Source organism: Meriones unguiculatus, chromosome 4 (assembly GCF_030254825.1).
Source record: "Meriones unguiculatus strain TT.TT164.6M chromosome 4, Bangor_MerUng_6.1, whole genome shotgun sequence".
NCBI lineage: Eukaryota > Metazoa > Chordata > Mammalia > Rodentia > Muridae > Meriones > Meriones unguiculatus.
In genome coordinates this window covers 99667755-99683433 of record NC_083352.1, presented here as the reverse complement: position 1 = coordinate 99683433, position 15679 = coordinate 99667755, and the positions used below count along the sequence as shown (strand labels likewise).

General features: G+C 48.4%; 1 protein-coding gene and 1 long non-coding RNA gene across 4 annotated transcripts in view; one reads left to right on the top strand and one right to left on the bottom strand.

Annotated features, from left to right (window-relative positions):
• Ttc28 (tetratricopeptide repeat domain 28) overlaps positions 1–15679 on the top strand; it is a 418557-nt gene that overhangs the window by 317349 nt on the left and 85529 nt on the right. The gene's annotated exons all lie outside the window — the stretch shown is intronic.
• LOC132653719 (uncharacterized) overlaps positions 1629–15679 on the bottom strand; it is a 108690-nt gene continuing 94639 nt past the window's right edge. Inside the window, exons 2-4 of the long non-coding RNA XR_009591538.1 lie at positions 4937–5078; positions 4652–4714; positions 1629–1829 (exon numbers count right to left, since the gene is read on the bottom strand). This is a non-coding gene — a long non-coding RNA (uncharacterized LOC132653719). The remainder of the gene's footprint in view (positions 1830–4651; positions 4715–4936; positions 5079–15679) is intronic.

Below are 15679 nucleotides of genomic sequence, written 5' to 3'. Positions count from 1 at the left end.
GAATGCAGAGCAGAGCATGGCGGGACAGATGAAGAGAACAGCACACCCCGAAGCCCACTTCCTACCCACCCCCTTACAAGCTAATCTGTTTGGGGGGTCTCATCCCTAAGGCCTTCACAGCGGCAAATAAGGGCCACTGTGTGTCTGCAGAGGACAGCAAAGCCAGAGCAATGCTCACTGAAGCCACCACAGTGTCTATTTGTTTTAATGGGGCAGAGGTGATGGGAGCCAAGCATGCTGGGAAATGCCAGGCATTACCTAATCCCAAGCACACCACTTCCTTTTCTCTTTCTCGCTTACCAAATTCACACCTGTGCCTCATTCTCCAGTCTAGTGTCCATCCTGCTGTGGACCCCAGAGCCTAAAGGCTCATTCTGGGTAACAGAAGCAATTCTCAGACATTCTCTGGTGGACCTTGACATGGCCATTGGTGTAAACGTCCCCTCATTCCTTCCAACTGTAAAAGACTCAAATTCCATGATATTTTCCATGGGAAGAAACTGTGTATGAAGCTGAACTAGATTCCTAAATTAATGTTAAATTTTAAGTCATGTGTGTGCGTCTGCATGTGGGTATAAGCCTGTGAGTGCGAGTGTCTCCAGAGATGGCAGAAGTGTCAGGTCTCCTGGAGCTGGAAGTACAGGTGGTTTGGGAACTTGGGTCTTCTTCAAGAACAGAACACATTCTTAACACTGGAACCATCTCTCTAGCCCACCTTTTCACTTATTTCAAAGTTTTGGTGTGTGTGCTGTACCGTGCTGAGCATGTGACATGCTGTGCAATGTATTATGAATGTGAAATGTGTTCTGTGTTGCATATGTGCGGTATATTGTGTGGTGTGGGAGTAGTACACAGGCACACGCATGTTCAGGTGCACATGTCCAAAAATACACAGAGGCTAGAGACGGGTGCCAGGTGCCCTGCTCTGCAGCTGGCCTGGATCGAGGGTGGGGCCCAGTGAGCTCTGATAATTCTCCATCTCTCCCTCAGAGTGTGTGTCGCAGGTATGTGCAGCCACGCTCACATGAGCTCCGGGGGATTTGAGCTCAGGTCCTCATGCTTGCACAAAAAGTGTCCTCACCTACTGAGCCATCTGCCCAACCTAAAACTTTTGAAATGAACCAGAAATAGGATGAGCTTGAGAAATAGTTAAACCACCGGGCAGCAATTGGATTTTATCACACCATTTTAATTTTATTCCTCTCAGTTAGTAGTACTAAATTAAGCAGATTTTTCCTCCCCTCTTTACACAATCCTTTGCCCTACAGCTGTATAAGACAGTCTGATTAGCAGGCTAGCTAAATAATGTATTAACCTTTTGAATCCTGATCCAAGAAGTTCTCAAAGCATGGCTACAATGGGGCCTTTGTGCAAGTCTGAAGAGTGCTAATATTTATGACTTCTGGACAAGAAAATCACTAGGATAGCACACTGTTTCTTCTTTCAAGTACATGAACTTAATGGCCTGTTCTCTCCTGTGTTTAACATCCAGCCTTAGGAAAGCAGGGCTGGCTTTGCTTTTTGAGGTATTCAAATAACAGGTTCCATAAAGGAAAATGAGAAGGCCTTTGTGAGAGCTCCACGCACTTTTGAAGTAGCTCAGAACAAAGGAGCGGCACTTACCGGATGTCCTGCATGCCAGGTGCAGCTTATTCTGCGCTGCTCCACACTTCATTTTAAATGCAGGCTTGATACCATCAGGAGAGGAGCCTCAAAGACCAGGAGCTGACAATGTCTGTGTCCTATAGCAAGTGTGGGGAAGAGCTGTGGCTGCGGCCACGCCTGTCCAAGGCCAGAGTTGGTGCTGTTTGTACCGTCACTGTTCCTGCCTGAAGAAATGGCTAAGTGGTTAAGAAAGCTCAAAGCTCTGGCACATCTAAGGAATGAACACTGTGTGATACAGCTAGAAAACCCAGAAAGTGAGCATATTTCTCAGGCGTGGCTTCCTGAGGTTCTCACTGTCATCCCCACCTCATTCAGAGTATGTCTAAGCACCCGAGACCCTGCTGGCCCTCACACTGCAGCCACTGCCCCTCCTCCAGAGTGAAATCCACAGAGACTTCATGTTTAAGACTCTCTGCAGCATAATTAGTAAGTTTATGGTGACTTCAAAAAGTCGCTTTTCCCGAGGCTCCTGTTGAGGGCAGAACTGGAGGAAAGCCAGGGGATAGCAACTTTTCGTCACTGTTGCTGACTCAGCCTGTCCCCACTTGACTTCCAGGCGGCTTAGGCTGCTGAGTGAGCACACTCAGTAGCCTGGGTGTGCAGCAATCTCTCCTCCCCATCCTTCTGGAGAGCTGGCTACTCTGGGAAGGAAGCACTTTCATTTTCCAGGGAAAATTTCATTGGTGCCATTAGAATGTCTCCAAAAGCAGCTAAAAAGTGGAATGAGTGCTCTGCCGTGTGCCAGGGCCTGTGGAACAAGCCCTCATCAGGATGGCCCCTGTGGCAGAGCTTAACGGGCTACATTCTTAAGCCAGATTGGCAGAGTTGGCCACTTACTGGAAGCAACAGCCGTTGGTAATTGCATTTCTCTGATTCAGATGGTATGTTCTAGCAAATCCATTATGGGACACTGAATAAGACAAAGACAGCTTGTAACGTGGCCCAGCTGCTGGGGGTGCTCTGAGGGTACCTATAATCTGCTCTGTGACTCAGTAAAATTGTGACGCCTCCCAATAAGGAGACCTGGAGTTCAACCAGGAACTCCAGACTGTCGCCTTAACAAAACAGATGGTGGCCCCCAGGTCGTGGCTCCATCAGGCGAGCTGGCATGTCTGCTGCACAGCCCTACTATCTCTCACATGCCTGGTGGAGAAAGACATCCACATTGTCTTTGTGTCCACACAGAACCCACAAAAGTCTGACTGTGCTAAAGAGCCTGTGATGTGATGCTGAGCTCTGTACTAAAGCTGTCTCTGCCCTCCACCCCTGGGACTTTGGAGTTCTGTAGAAGCCCCGTTGAGCTGGCTGCTTTCTCTTCTTGTAGAAAAAGAAACTACCTGAATCGTTTGTCAGTTTCTCGTTTTGATTGCTACCCACGCACAAAGGCTCACTTTCAAAGCGATGTATGAGGCTTGTGTGGTGTCCCCTGGCTGAGGTTACCACAGAGTGAAGAGAACGGAGCGGTAGCAGATACTTGAGAATCCTGATGGCCAGCTGATCTTGTGACCTTGCTGTTTTCACTTGTCAAATGGGGTTAACTACAGCACCCATCATAAAGGATGGCCAGGACTAAATGTGTTATATGTTCAGCCCCTCTGGGAAAGAAGACGTATCCAAGAGCAGGTAAAGGGCGAAGTGAGTGATCTGCCTTGTGTCTCCAGCAAGCCTTTGAGGAGAGCCCTCCTTAAAGCCCAGACACATGAGGACCCACAAACATCAGCACTATGGGTGACATTATCAGGGAGACATCATTTGTTAACACAAAACTAAAATGCTAAAAGCATGGTGAAATGCTCCTCAATGAAGAACACCTGCCCATCCTAAGGCTGTGATCTGCAGATGGGGAGGATGTTCTAGAGCAGTGGTGCAGGCTGGTGCTTCACCTTGTCTGCCTTTGCTCACACTCCATTACAACTGGCTGGCATCCTCCCAGTTACAAACACTTCAAGTGAAAAAGACCCGTAAAGTAACTTAAATCAAAGCATGGGTGGGGACTTGGTTCCATGCTGTCACTACATCCACTGTTAAGGGACCTTACAAGGCAGGCTCTCCATCTTGGGGACCACATATTAGATTCCTTCTCAGTGTTATTGTTGTTGTAGGAGGCCACGGCCTCCATAAGCTCCTTAGATCCACACCAGCTCTCTCCTGTGCCTATGGGCAATCTGTGCCTTCCTACTGGGGACCTCAGCAGGGGTCTGCTTGCTAGTCCCTGCAGGTTGTGAGCCCTGCAGATGTCAGGGCTCCCCTTCAGATGCTTCTGTCTTCCCAGTCTTAGCTTCTCAGTGTGCTAATCTCTGATGCTCTGTGGATTGATGAGGAGTGCTTAGCAGGATCACAGACACTCAGTAAATGGCACTGCTGTTATTACACGCCCATAGATTTGTCTCTTTTAAAATAAGCCTACAGATGTCTCCACTCATCTCAATTAGCAGACTTGCGTAAGGAGCGACCATTGCATAGAATCTTTGGCCTTCTAGAAGATCCTCGCGAAAGAATACAACAAGCCAGCCTGCATTACAACTCCAGCTGTGTGAACTCTGACTGGTGACTCCAGAGCATCATCTTGAAGAAATATCTGGATCCACTACTGGATGGGGGTGGAGCAGAGGCGGGGTAGGGAGAGGTTGGGGCAGGAGTAGGTGTGTAGGTGTCAGGGGTGGGAGGCAGCCAGGGACAGAAAAAACTGGGTCTTGGTTCCAGTCCTGCCCTGGTTTGAACTGTAGCACTGAGCTGTGTGGTCTGGGGAGAGTTAGATGTGAAACAAGGTGAGGGAGCTCTGGGTGGGCGAGAGGGTGGGCCCAACTGCGGTCTCAGCAAAGGTGGCAGAAGCTGAGACCCCTAGGAGTGAGCTTGAGCCACTAGGTTTCTCCCTTACTGTCCCTTCCCTCCGTTCCCAGGTGATGCCCAGGCTCTGGAGGATTTAAAGTAGTTCGTTATATAGTAATAATAACAACATCAACAAGAAAACCTTGAGGGCTCTGACCTTCATTGATGAGAGAAGCCAGCTCCTTTTGTGTCATGGATTTGCTAGAAGTTTCTTTCTAGGCTGGTGAAAAAATAAGTTTCTTCCCTTATATGGCTTAAACCCAGAGTCATCCCCCGCCCCCTCCATGTCTTAACATTCTGGGCGTTCTGTGTGATCTTGTTTTGTTTGCTGCTAAACATGTTTGTAATAATTGCAAGAGCAGCAGTGTGCCTGAAGAGGATCTGCTGGCATTCCCTGCCTCAGGTCCTAGGGCCCCCTCCCCCGCAGCTCAGCCCCATTTACCTGCAGTTGCCACGTGATGGATTTCCTGAGGGGGTAGGTACAGTGGTGCTTTCCAGCAGCGTTGTAAGCGGCAAGGAGGCCCACGCCGTCAGAGTGGCTTTTGGAACAGCTGTTAGCCTGGCTCATCAGCTTGCTGATATGTCTAAAGGATTTCAGAGAAACAGCCACTGACCTTTGTGACTGTACACACTGACCTACAAGGGTGGGTGTCTGTCACTGGTCAGCTTTTGTCCGTGTGTCTGTCTATTCTCTTCCCATCTACCTCCCATCAGTCCTTCAGATAATCTTTGAACACCTGCCATTCTTAGAGGCCGTCCACTGGACACCAGGAGTCAGAGACCAGCTTTTCAAGGAGGTCTAAAGTGATTCGCAGGCCACTGTGATGGAGAGCTTCCCCACCCCCACCCCAGCCCTCCAATAGCTGTGACATCTCCCAAAAGAAATGAACCCAAAGGCCGTGGCCAAGGACATTTTACCCGAGAGTCACCGGGAATGTACTGCTGGCTCAGTGATATGCATAGTGAGGCATGCAGGCATCCTCCAAAAGGCCCAGTGTGTTCTGGGGACCCTAGAGTGATGGTGTTTGGATGGCAGTGTGACGACGAAGGGAGTGGGCAGGGCATGCCATGAAGGTCCTACAGTGGTTTTCTTTTTTGCCTTTTTTACGACTCCAGGAGCAGGAGTTTTATTACACCAGCTTGTGTTCTCAGCTCTTTTGCTGAGGCTCTGCATAATTTATGATCTAGATTCCAAAACGTTAGTGAATTGCTCCACCAGAAATAATGGAATGTGACAGCAATGGATTCCACATTCTTGGCCCAAATATTTGTGTCTGTGGTTTGCAAGTCATTTCATAGCATGATTGCTGCATTGCTCAAGCCGTTACCCAGGATGGATTCTGACAAAGGAAGAGAATTTGGGTGACTATAAAAGCACAAAATGGGTCCATCAACAGTACTGTGCTTATGTGCACGTGTGTGTGAGAGAGAAAGAGACAGAGAGAGAGAGAGAGAGAGAGAGAGAGAGAGAGAGAGAGAGCTGTCTCCTCCTGCCCTCGACTCCAGCAGATGCACGTGACCCTCAAGCCAGGCATAGTAGCTGTATTCGATTAGTGACTGCAAGCCCAGCTAGTGCTGACCAGTACCCACTGGACACTTTGCTATCTGGATGAAGCAGGCATCTGCCCTCCCTGTGTGGCCCAAGAGGCATGTGACTGTGAAGCCTCAGGGAGAGTTGTGTGCACCAAAGGCACTGTACCTCTACTGGTTCGTGTTTAGCTGCTGACCATCTTTATTAGCACACTGCCTGGCAAGGTCAGAAAGATCTGGAAGCAGAATCTACTATAAATGCAAAAATCATTTAAACGACAGAAAAAAAATGCCACAGTCCTGAAAAGACTGTTTCCCTGTGTTGATGTGGCTTCGTTGGTGAGTCACAGGTCATGGGGGCTTAGTGGCATGGAACTGAATGTCTGAAGCTCTGGGAGGTTTGTCTTGGTATTGCTTTGTCCTTCCTGTGGCACAAGTGAGGCAAAATCATCTGACCAAATTCCTGGACTCCCCTTGAGGCTGGAGCTGACAGGAAGCAACAGCTGTAGGCGTGCAGAGGCAGAGCCCTATTCTAGCAGACAGCTGCTTTTTCTCTTACCAAAACCACCGACAGATCCCCCACCCCCATCCCCGTGACCAGCTTGAGCCTTTGCTTGGAGCCACACCACCACCGGATCATGGAGAGGATTACAAAGTGCGTGCTCCCGGTCAGGAGCCTTTCCAGAGACACAGACATTGCTGCATCTCGGGGACCTTCCTCCACTCATTCACTTTGCATCAGTAGTGTCTGAAACACAAAGAGACATCCCTGCTCATGTTTTTAAACAAAGACACAGTCTGAAGGAAGACAGGGCTGAGCCAGGGGTGGCAAAGCTGCACACCTTGACAGACTTGGAAGAGCGGGTGTAGGGGAGGGGTCGAGAAGGCCCACTTACACAGGTCTTGGGTTTGAATGCCAACACGTCTCTATACGGCTTGCCCTGCAGTAGAACTGCGGTCTGGAAACATAATGGTAGGAATGTCTTTGCTCATTCAGCGATAGGACACTTCGTCCTTCTGCATGTAAAAAAATTAATTTCAGCCTTTGATTTTTGGGCCTTGCTAATGAACCCATAATTGAAAATATTTCCAGTAACTGTTTTTTTCAAAGTTAAAAAGTCAAGTCTTAGGAATCTGACCTGAAAAAAAATGCATATTTCTGATCTATAGGTATGTTTACATGAATAAGTAAGAGGGTTATAAAGCCACACAAATTTAGTTATGCATTTCATTAACCTGCCTTTGTTGAGAAGATTACAGCCATTACTATAGCGTCTGGGCCACAGATAGCATGGCTCTGCTGTGTGTGTACAGCCTGTGAAACTCTTCTGGGAACCCAGAAGACAGTACTAACAGACGGAGCTGAACCTTGGCGCTCTTACTGGGATGCTGAGTGGCACTGAGGTTGACCTAAGCCCTAAGAGGGAGTGATAGAGTCTAGAAGCAGATGTTCCAGCAGCTGTGATCTGGTGGACTGATGTGGACAGTGTCAGCTCACAGCAACAGTAAACACTTCTTTTAGACAGAGTCGTGCGTAGCCTTCACAGCTCTAGAAACATGCAGAGAAGTGTCAGCCCCAGGCTGATCTGCCTTACACGTTTTCCCCTTAGAGACCAGGGGCTCTATGCTGGTGGGACCTTGGGGCCCTCAGCCTCATCCTGACCCCACAGCTACTCTGTACCTGATGGATGGGGACACCATGTTGCTCAGGGTGTCCCATAGCCGGCCCTAACATGAGTTCCTGTCGGCCACCTTCCTGAACTGTCCTGTTAACCAGGGCACAGCTGGCGTATGGTGGGTGGGTCTTTCTGCACAGATCATCTGGGTGGGTGTAGTTGGCTGTATGTTCCTAGCCTCTGTGAGTGAAAGCAGAGAAAGATGGGTGAGCTCAGGGCCAGAAAGCCAAATGGTTGGGGAAGTGCCCCAGAGGAGAAAGGGACCTTCCTTGGGACATGGGAGGACCTCACATTTTAGAGCTGGCAGGACTCTTAGAGCCTGCAGACACCAGACCTCAGCTCAGAGTTAGGAATCTGAACCACAGAGCTGGCTCACGGTGGGTTGGGGAGAAGGGGGTGCCGGGAGGGGGTGTCCAGGCAAGTGGGCTTCCCCTCCTCCCTCCTACAGAGGGAGCCATCTAACTCAAGAAAGCTTTCATTTAGTGCTTATGATTCTGACAGCCAGCCCCGCCTACACTGCCCACTCAAGAATAGACTGTGGTGGGGCATCCTGTCTTTGTCCCATAGGCCTGTCTATCTCCCTCGGTCTCCCTGAGCTGTGAATGGGCCTTAGAACAGGAGCCCAGTGGATGCTAGGAGTAGCTGCTTACCACTCCAACCCAGGCATTGTTTTTTTTTTTTATCCCCTCATGCTCCACACTGTGTTGTTCTCATTTCCTTCCACCTTCCCACTTTCCACATTCCCCCCTCCAGTCTAGCATTGTGAGTTGCTTGGAGGCTCACTTCCAACTGGCTTAGCTCATCCTGATACCTGGCTCCAGCCCTTGGGGTCTGTGTGTCCCTTAGGACAAGGTGTAATTCACAGAAGGCTAGTACTAACCAGATTTTTTCTTTTTGGGTAGCATCCTGATGCTCCCTACCCCTTCTTTAATCCCTTCAAATATGCCTGTTTCTCCCCAAGCTCAGGAGAAGGCAGCTGTCCTGTCTCTTGAAGGTGACACACAGGAGAATGCTGAGTCTCTCAATTCACACTTCTGTGTCTGAGTTCTGTATTTGGGGAACTGATAGCCATTGTTATCTTCCATTTATCTAAACTGCCCTTTATTCTTTGCTCATACCTTTGAGTTCAGCTCAACAATATTGATTTCCTTCTAATGGAATACAAGCCCCGTCGGAGCTTTAATGCATATCGAGTTATGTGCTGTTTGGAGAGGCAGTGCCGCCTAGTGATGGACGGCTCAGGATGTGGCGGCAGTGGACACGGGGCCTCACATTCTGCCTAGGGGTTATCTGCAGTCAGATTGTTCAGTCTCAGCAATGAACAGGATTTCCCCAAATTATGAAAGCCAGAGTGTTGCTGACTGAGTCTAAACAGCAGCTTAGCTATTGCCTTCCATGCAGGAGGAGGCACAGGCTTTGCAGGACAGTCATCTTGATGGCGGCTCACTACTGGAGACGCGGGACAGTCAGGCCCGTCTTCTAGTGCTCGTGCTTATTACGTACTCAGCCCTCCTTGTACAAGAACTTGTAGACATTTGCTTGGCATTGTTGTTTAATTCATGGCAGCAAGAAATCTGTTGGAACATTTGCAGGATTTTGGAGTTTTCTCCCTAGAGTCTAGCAGCACACCTCTTTGCATTATTAAACATTCATAAAAACGAATTCCAACAACTTTGACAGTATCTTGAGATCATAATGATTTTTGTGTGAGACATTTGTTTACTTAGGACTGTCTGGCTGAGACTACGATCTGTTCCACAGAATGAGTTGAATTCATCAGAAAGCACTGAAGGAGAGGTGCAGGTTTAAAATACACTCCTGGGGCTGGAACAATGGCTTAGCAGTTAAGAGCATAGGACGCTCTTGTGAAGACTTGAGTCAGTGTGTGACTCTCACGCGTGTGGTCAGAGAACAGCTTGCAGGTATTGCTTCCCTCCCTCCACTGTGTGGATGCTAGTGATCAAACTCAGGTCTTCAGGCTTGGCAGCAAGCACCTTACCCACTGAGCTGCCTTGCCAGCCTGAAAAACATTCTATCACTGTCTTATAAGTGAGCGTAATGCTGGAAATTTGACTGCTACATAAAGCAGGAGCTGGTTCACCCCTATGTCTAGAAGCAGTTGATTGCCCTAACTGAGGAATCAGGAAACTGGAAGATCCGGCAGGACAAAGAGTCTTTAGGACACAGCTTTGTTCTAGGCACTCCTGGCCCTGCAGAGCTGCACAAAGGTACATGATAACAAGTCTGGAGAACTAGACCTCAGGAAGAAACCAGAAAAGAGGATGAGAGAGCAACAGCATAGTTCTCCGAAGAGACTGGAAAGAGAATGTTCCCCAAGTGCTAAAAGAAATGGACTGTGTCAGCCCTGGATCCTATATCCCACTGAAATGGAAATCAAGACATCCTTAGTTAGAGGAAAACCAACAGAATTTGTCACCAGCAGACTTGTTCCAAAACAACAGCAAGAATGCATTTTATACAGAAAGCAAACGATAGCAGGAAATTTGGAGCATCAAGAAGGGAAGAATATTTTAAGAGCAGAAAAATGGGCGAATTGAACAGACTTTCCCACCTGTGCCCTGACCAACAGGAGCACATGGCGCTTCCAGAGTGTTCCATCGGAACACAGACAGACACAGTCATTTATCAAGATGGACAACATCTGAGGCCATATGACAAATTTGAGAAAATTTGATTCGGAAGAACTGAGATCATACAGAGTATGATGTCCAAAATCTATGGGCCCAAACCAGAGAACTAGAAAAATATCCAAACGCTGAGACCCTAAGGAGCACCCTCACATCATCCATTGGTCTGAGCGTCTGGAGAGAAAGGAAGAATACATTGAACTGAGTGAAAGCAACAAGGTCCCAGAGTTTGAGGTACTGAGGGTTATTTGTAGCACTATGAAAGGAAAAGTCTCAGACCCATCATCTGCTTCCCATACAGAAACCAGAAAACAACAGGCCAGAAGAAAGGACATTATAAAGTAAAAACAGAAATCAGGGAGCCAAAAGCCTGGAGCAATAGGGGAAAAGAAAAAAGAAAAACAGAACAGTGGTCAATAAAAATAAAAACTGGCTCTTTGAAAAGATCAATACAGTTCACAAATCTGCAGTGAAACACGAGTTATGACCATTGAGAATAAAGCAAAAGGCACCGTTGTTGACCTGCAGACATTTAGAAGGAAAGTAAGGAACGATGCCGCACCCGGGAAGCAGGGACAGTGCCGCACACAGACACTTGACAGCTGAAATAATGTGGACCAATTATTTAATATTATCTGAGTAATATTAAACCCAGAAAGAAAATCGAGCTTATAGTTAAACTCCACGCACACACACACACACACCCACCCCAAAAAATCTCAGTCTGGACCTGATGGTTTCACAGGATAAATGTACTGAGCACTTAGAGAGTCAACACAAGTGGTTCACTCTTTCCTAGAAAACTAACGGAGAAATTCCCAACTTCTACAAAGCTCATGTCGTCTTCCCTGGCCTCCTGAATGTCACAGGCTGTTGACTTAACAAGTAAATTTATAATATAGTATTTTATATATGTAAGACCTATTAGTATAAATTCTTCTTAAGGCGTATTGTAGTGTTGAATGCACAGTGGCTGTGGATGTGTACCACAGAGCGGAAAGGACCATCTGTGGAATCGGTCAGTCTTATGTTTATGTGGTCCCAGGGATCAGACTCCAGCTGCCAGGCTTGTGTGGCAGCCCCCTTTACCTACTGAGCTGTCTTGCTGGCTAGATATATAATTTATTCATTTTTTAATCGATTATTTGGGAAATCTCAAATCATGCGCCCCAATCACATTCACCTCTGAGTCTTCCCATGTCCACCCCTCCTCCCTTGTGGACCCCTCCAAAAGAATGAAAACATATCTGTTTGTGTTGTCTTTATAATTGCTAGAGCATGGTCAAATTCCTAGTGGACAGCCCTCCCCTGTCCCCCACCCCCACCACACCCGGGAGGATAAGTTCTTTGCTGGCATCTGTACCAGAAGCCATCAACTGAGGAGAGTTTGGGGCCAGATCTCCTTCAGATGCAGCATGGACTATTTTATTGATAAGCACATGAAGTGTCTGTTGGCACCAAAACCAGACTCACACAAACCCGGCAACACCAAGTACTGGTGCTGATGCTCTGGAGCCCTCAGGCACTGATGGCAGGACACAGAGTGGCACAGCAGTCCCCTCATAGGTGTCTATCCTGGGAAAGCCAAAAGGTCCCCCATACTGTCTTTACAGCTCCCCATGACACCAATTAGTTTGAAGTAAAGAGCCTGGCCATGGTCAGCGAAGGTCAGTGCCAGAATTGAAAACAGTGCCTTTTGTCTTTTATCCAAAGCTTAGTTGCTGTATTGACACCTCAAGAAACTTCATTTTCCTTTTGCAGCCTCAAAAAGGCCTAACATAGGTGTCAGAGTTGGTGAGGTCTCTTTGTTCTTCACCCTCTTGAATCCTGTGTGTCTCCGCAGTTGTTTACTGAAGGGCTGGGCATGGCCTGCCCTTGAGTGCGGTAGCCTGTGATGACTTCCCAGCAGTGTCAGGGTAAGAAGCGCGAGGGTCCTGAAGTTGCCAGGCTGCAGGGCAGGCCGGGAGGGCCTCTCCCCATGTCTCGGGTGCGGCCCGGTTAAAATGCGCAGTGTGTGGACCAGGTGCAGCACGTTGTCCCCAGCCACTCTCAGTGATGAGCACCTCTGGCGGCTGCACGCTGGGCGCCCAGGCCACAGAGCTCACATTCCTGGGCTTGGATCTTCTCAACCATTCCTTTCTCTCTGTTGACAGTTAGAGCCGAGCCTTTTGCCCTTTCCTTGGAGTGTGAATCTTGGAAACTACGGTCACCTAGAGGTTACAACATCTATCTCTTAGCATTTTTGGCATTAAAGACACAAACACAAGAGTCTTTTGAGTTAAGGATGTGTCCTCTTCCAACACTATCTTAGGGATTGGCCCAGGGACAGAAGAAAACAGAGAAGATTTCCTACATTCCAGGCACTGTGCCTTCGTCTACAGGGCAACCCTTGGCAGTGGGTATCTGACAGATGATGGAGCTGAGGCTTAGAAAGGGTCAGAGTTAGTGCATAGTGCTTCTCTGTGTTCCATGAAATTCACCAGGAAACTATTTTTGGCTAAATTATTTTCCTGGGAAAAGTTTTGAAACATCCAAGCTTGTAAATATAATTATTAGACAAAACTTTCTTAGAAGGTGTGGGGTAGTAGCCCTCTGCCCACACCAGCACCAAGCACAGAGTTGCACACAGATGGACCTCAGTGGATCTGAAGCTCCCAGAGGAGTGTCTTCTCTCCCTGGGGTGCAAGTAAGGGCAGACACATCTAAACCTGGGAAAAGGGCAGCTCAGTGGACTACACCAAGTGTTGAATTACCACAAGCATGGGGTTCTCAGCAAGGAGCTCTGGTCAGCCCTGGCCCTTTGCACTCCCCAAAGCTGCTTGGGGAATACTGTTCCTCCATGCAAAACATTTCCATTTAGTCCTGGACCTCACATGGTGTCCTGGGTCTCATCCCCAAAGAGCTTGTTAGAGATCTGGTCTCTGGGAAAGCCCCAGCTCAGGCCTGATGGGTCAGCTTTGGTTTGTTAACAAGGTCCCCCAGGTCCTCGCAGACACTGAGCGGAAAGGAGCTTCAGTCTGTATCCTTCACAAGCATTGTCGCCATCATGGGACCCACAGAGCCCAGCCACTGTAGGAAGTGCTGATGCCTCCATGTGCAGGAGTCATCACTGAAGTGAACAGATGACGATGACCACAGCCACTGCAGTGCCTGAGTCCCCACCAGGCGCAGGTGCCCCCATGGGAACCACAGGCACCTCATCTTCCCACTGCCCTCCCTACAGGGGCCATAAGAGCCACAGTTTACAGACAAGAGACATGAAGCTTGAGATTCAGTGGCTTGCCTGGGTCACACAGCCAAGAAAAGCTAGTGCTGGGAGAGCCCTGTGCTAGGAGAACACTGGGTGGCTGTGCCTTCCAAGCATCCAAGAACATGCTGGAGTGAGAAGAGGCTTGCAGAGGGGGGCTCTTGGCCCTGGCTGTATTTGGGATATGCCTGTATGTTGGGCATACTTGGATCACCAATATCAACCCACAGATTGTGATCTTGATGGTCTGTCACCTAGGCCTGGCTTTCAGACCTCCCCCAGGGACCAGTGAGATGGCTCAGTAGATAAAGAGAGACTTGCTGCAGAGCCTCACAGCTTGAGTTTGAGCCATGGAACCCACGCTGGAGGGAGAGAACTGACTTCCACAAGTTGGTGTCTGAGCCCCACACATGCACGCACTCACTCCCAACCTAAAATAACTAACTAAATGTGGGGAAAAACGTAACTGTCCCTCAGTGACTGATCTGTACCCCAGGTTTACACTGCTTCCGCATGTGACCTCATTGCTGTCCGTGGGGATGCTGGAGCTGAGCTATCTTCTTCCACCCACAGCAACTGTTGCACTGCTGCGGGCAACAGCCACAATGCAGGCAGAGACCTGGGTCTCAGCCCTGCAGGTCTGGCTCTCGGGGCAGATGGACAGCACTTAGTAATCTCTGTGGCTACCGTCCCTTCGCCCTCTTCACACACAGCTCAGCCCTGGTCATCAAGAAACATTTGCCTTGACTCTTTCAAAGGTCTGTGCAGTGCTCTCATCCTCCTCTCCCGTTCCACCACTCGGTGACAGAAGTTGGCTCTGCACAGTCCCTAAGTATGAAACCGAGTGTTCCCCTCAGCCACGAGGCCGAGCAAACTGAGTTTTGCTGGCATCAAGCAGTTTGCCAGGATGGCAGGATAGCTGAAATAATTCCCAACAACCCATTTCTTTACTATATTTTTGAGTAGGCAAAGGATCTAGCCCTAGAGAGCCAAACCCTGGTAATTCAGATTAGTGCCACAAAGGCTGGCAGGGGCTCTAGTGCAGAGGAGACTCAGGGCAGAAAGAGGAGGAGGGTGTGGCTTCCTCCTCAGCTCACAACACTGAGGGAAACAATGAGCAGCTGAGCCTTGTAGGTCACCTATATTTTGTTAGTGATTAAAGTTTTAGAGGTAAAATGGAGTGAAATTGATATTTTATTAACTAAGTATATAAAAAATAGCATCCTAACATATAATCAATATGACAAAGGCATTTTGCATTCTTAATCTCATGCTGAGTCTTTGAAGTCCAGCATTTGTTTCTTTTCTACCCTTAGTGAGCCTTCAAGAGTGGGGAGTGTCGGAGCTCAGGCACTACGGGGCTGGCGATCTGTGTCCTCACTGGACCCTGGAAATTCTCAGCCAGCCCCTGCAAAGTTACACTTGTGTCCTTGGTCCATCAGAATGGCAGGTTCTGTGACTGTTTCCTTGAGGGGAGGCCACTTGCTCCTTGGAGGACGCACGGACTCTTCACTAGCTCCCCATGGCCCACGCAGCTTGGAACTGTCGCAGAGTTGGAGGCGCTTTCTAAGAACTGGGAGACTCTAGCTAATTAGAAGCCGCTCTGTGCTGCAGCCAGTCACTGATCTGTGTTCCTCTGTTCTCTGGGCTTCCCTGCACCAGCGCGGGCTTGTTTCATGTTGCTTCGTGCCTCGTGGGTGTTGTGTCTTTCAGTAATAGTGCATGCAGCCACTTCGCTGCTTTCTAATTTCTGCCTCCCGGATTCTCTCAGGATTGTGCGTGGGGATGTGCAGTGTAGAGCCCTCAGTGGAGTAGTGTTTTTTCCAACTAATTTATGCAAATGCCTTGTAAGAGAAAACTCACCCTTTGTCTCTTCCCCCAGCCTCTTGTAATGAGCTGTGCAGCTTTTTTTTTTTTTTTTTTTTTTTTTTTGGTTTGTTTAATGGATGAGGCATTTCTGAATTAGTTACGAACATATTTTTATACTGAATAAATTTCATTAATGCTTTTTTTTTTAAATCACTACTAAGCCAGTTGATGTGTCTTATTAATGACTGGTGATAATCCTCAAAAGCAGTCCTGTA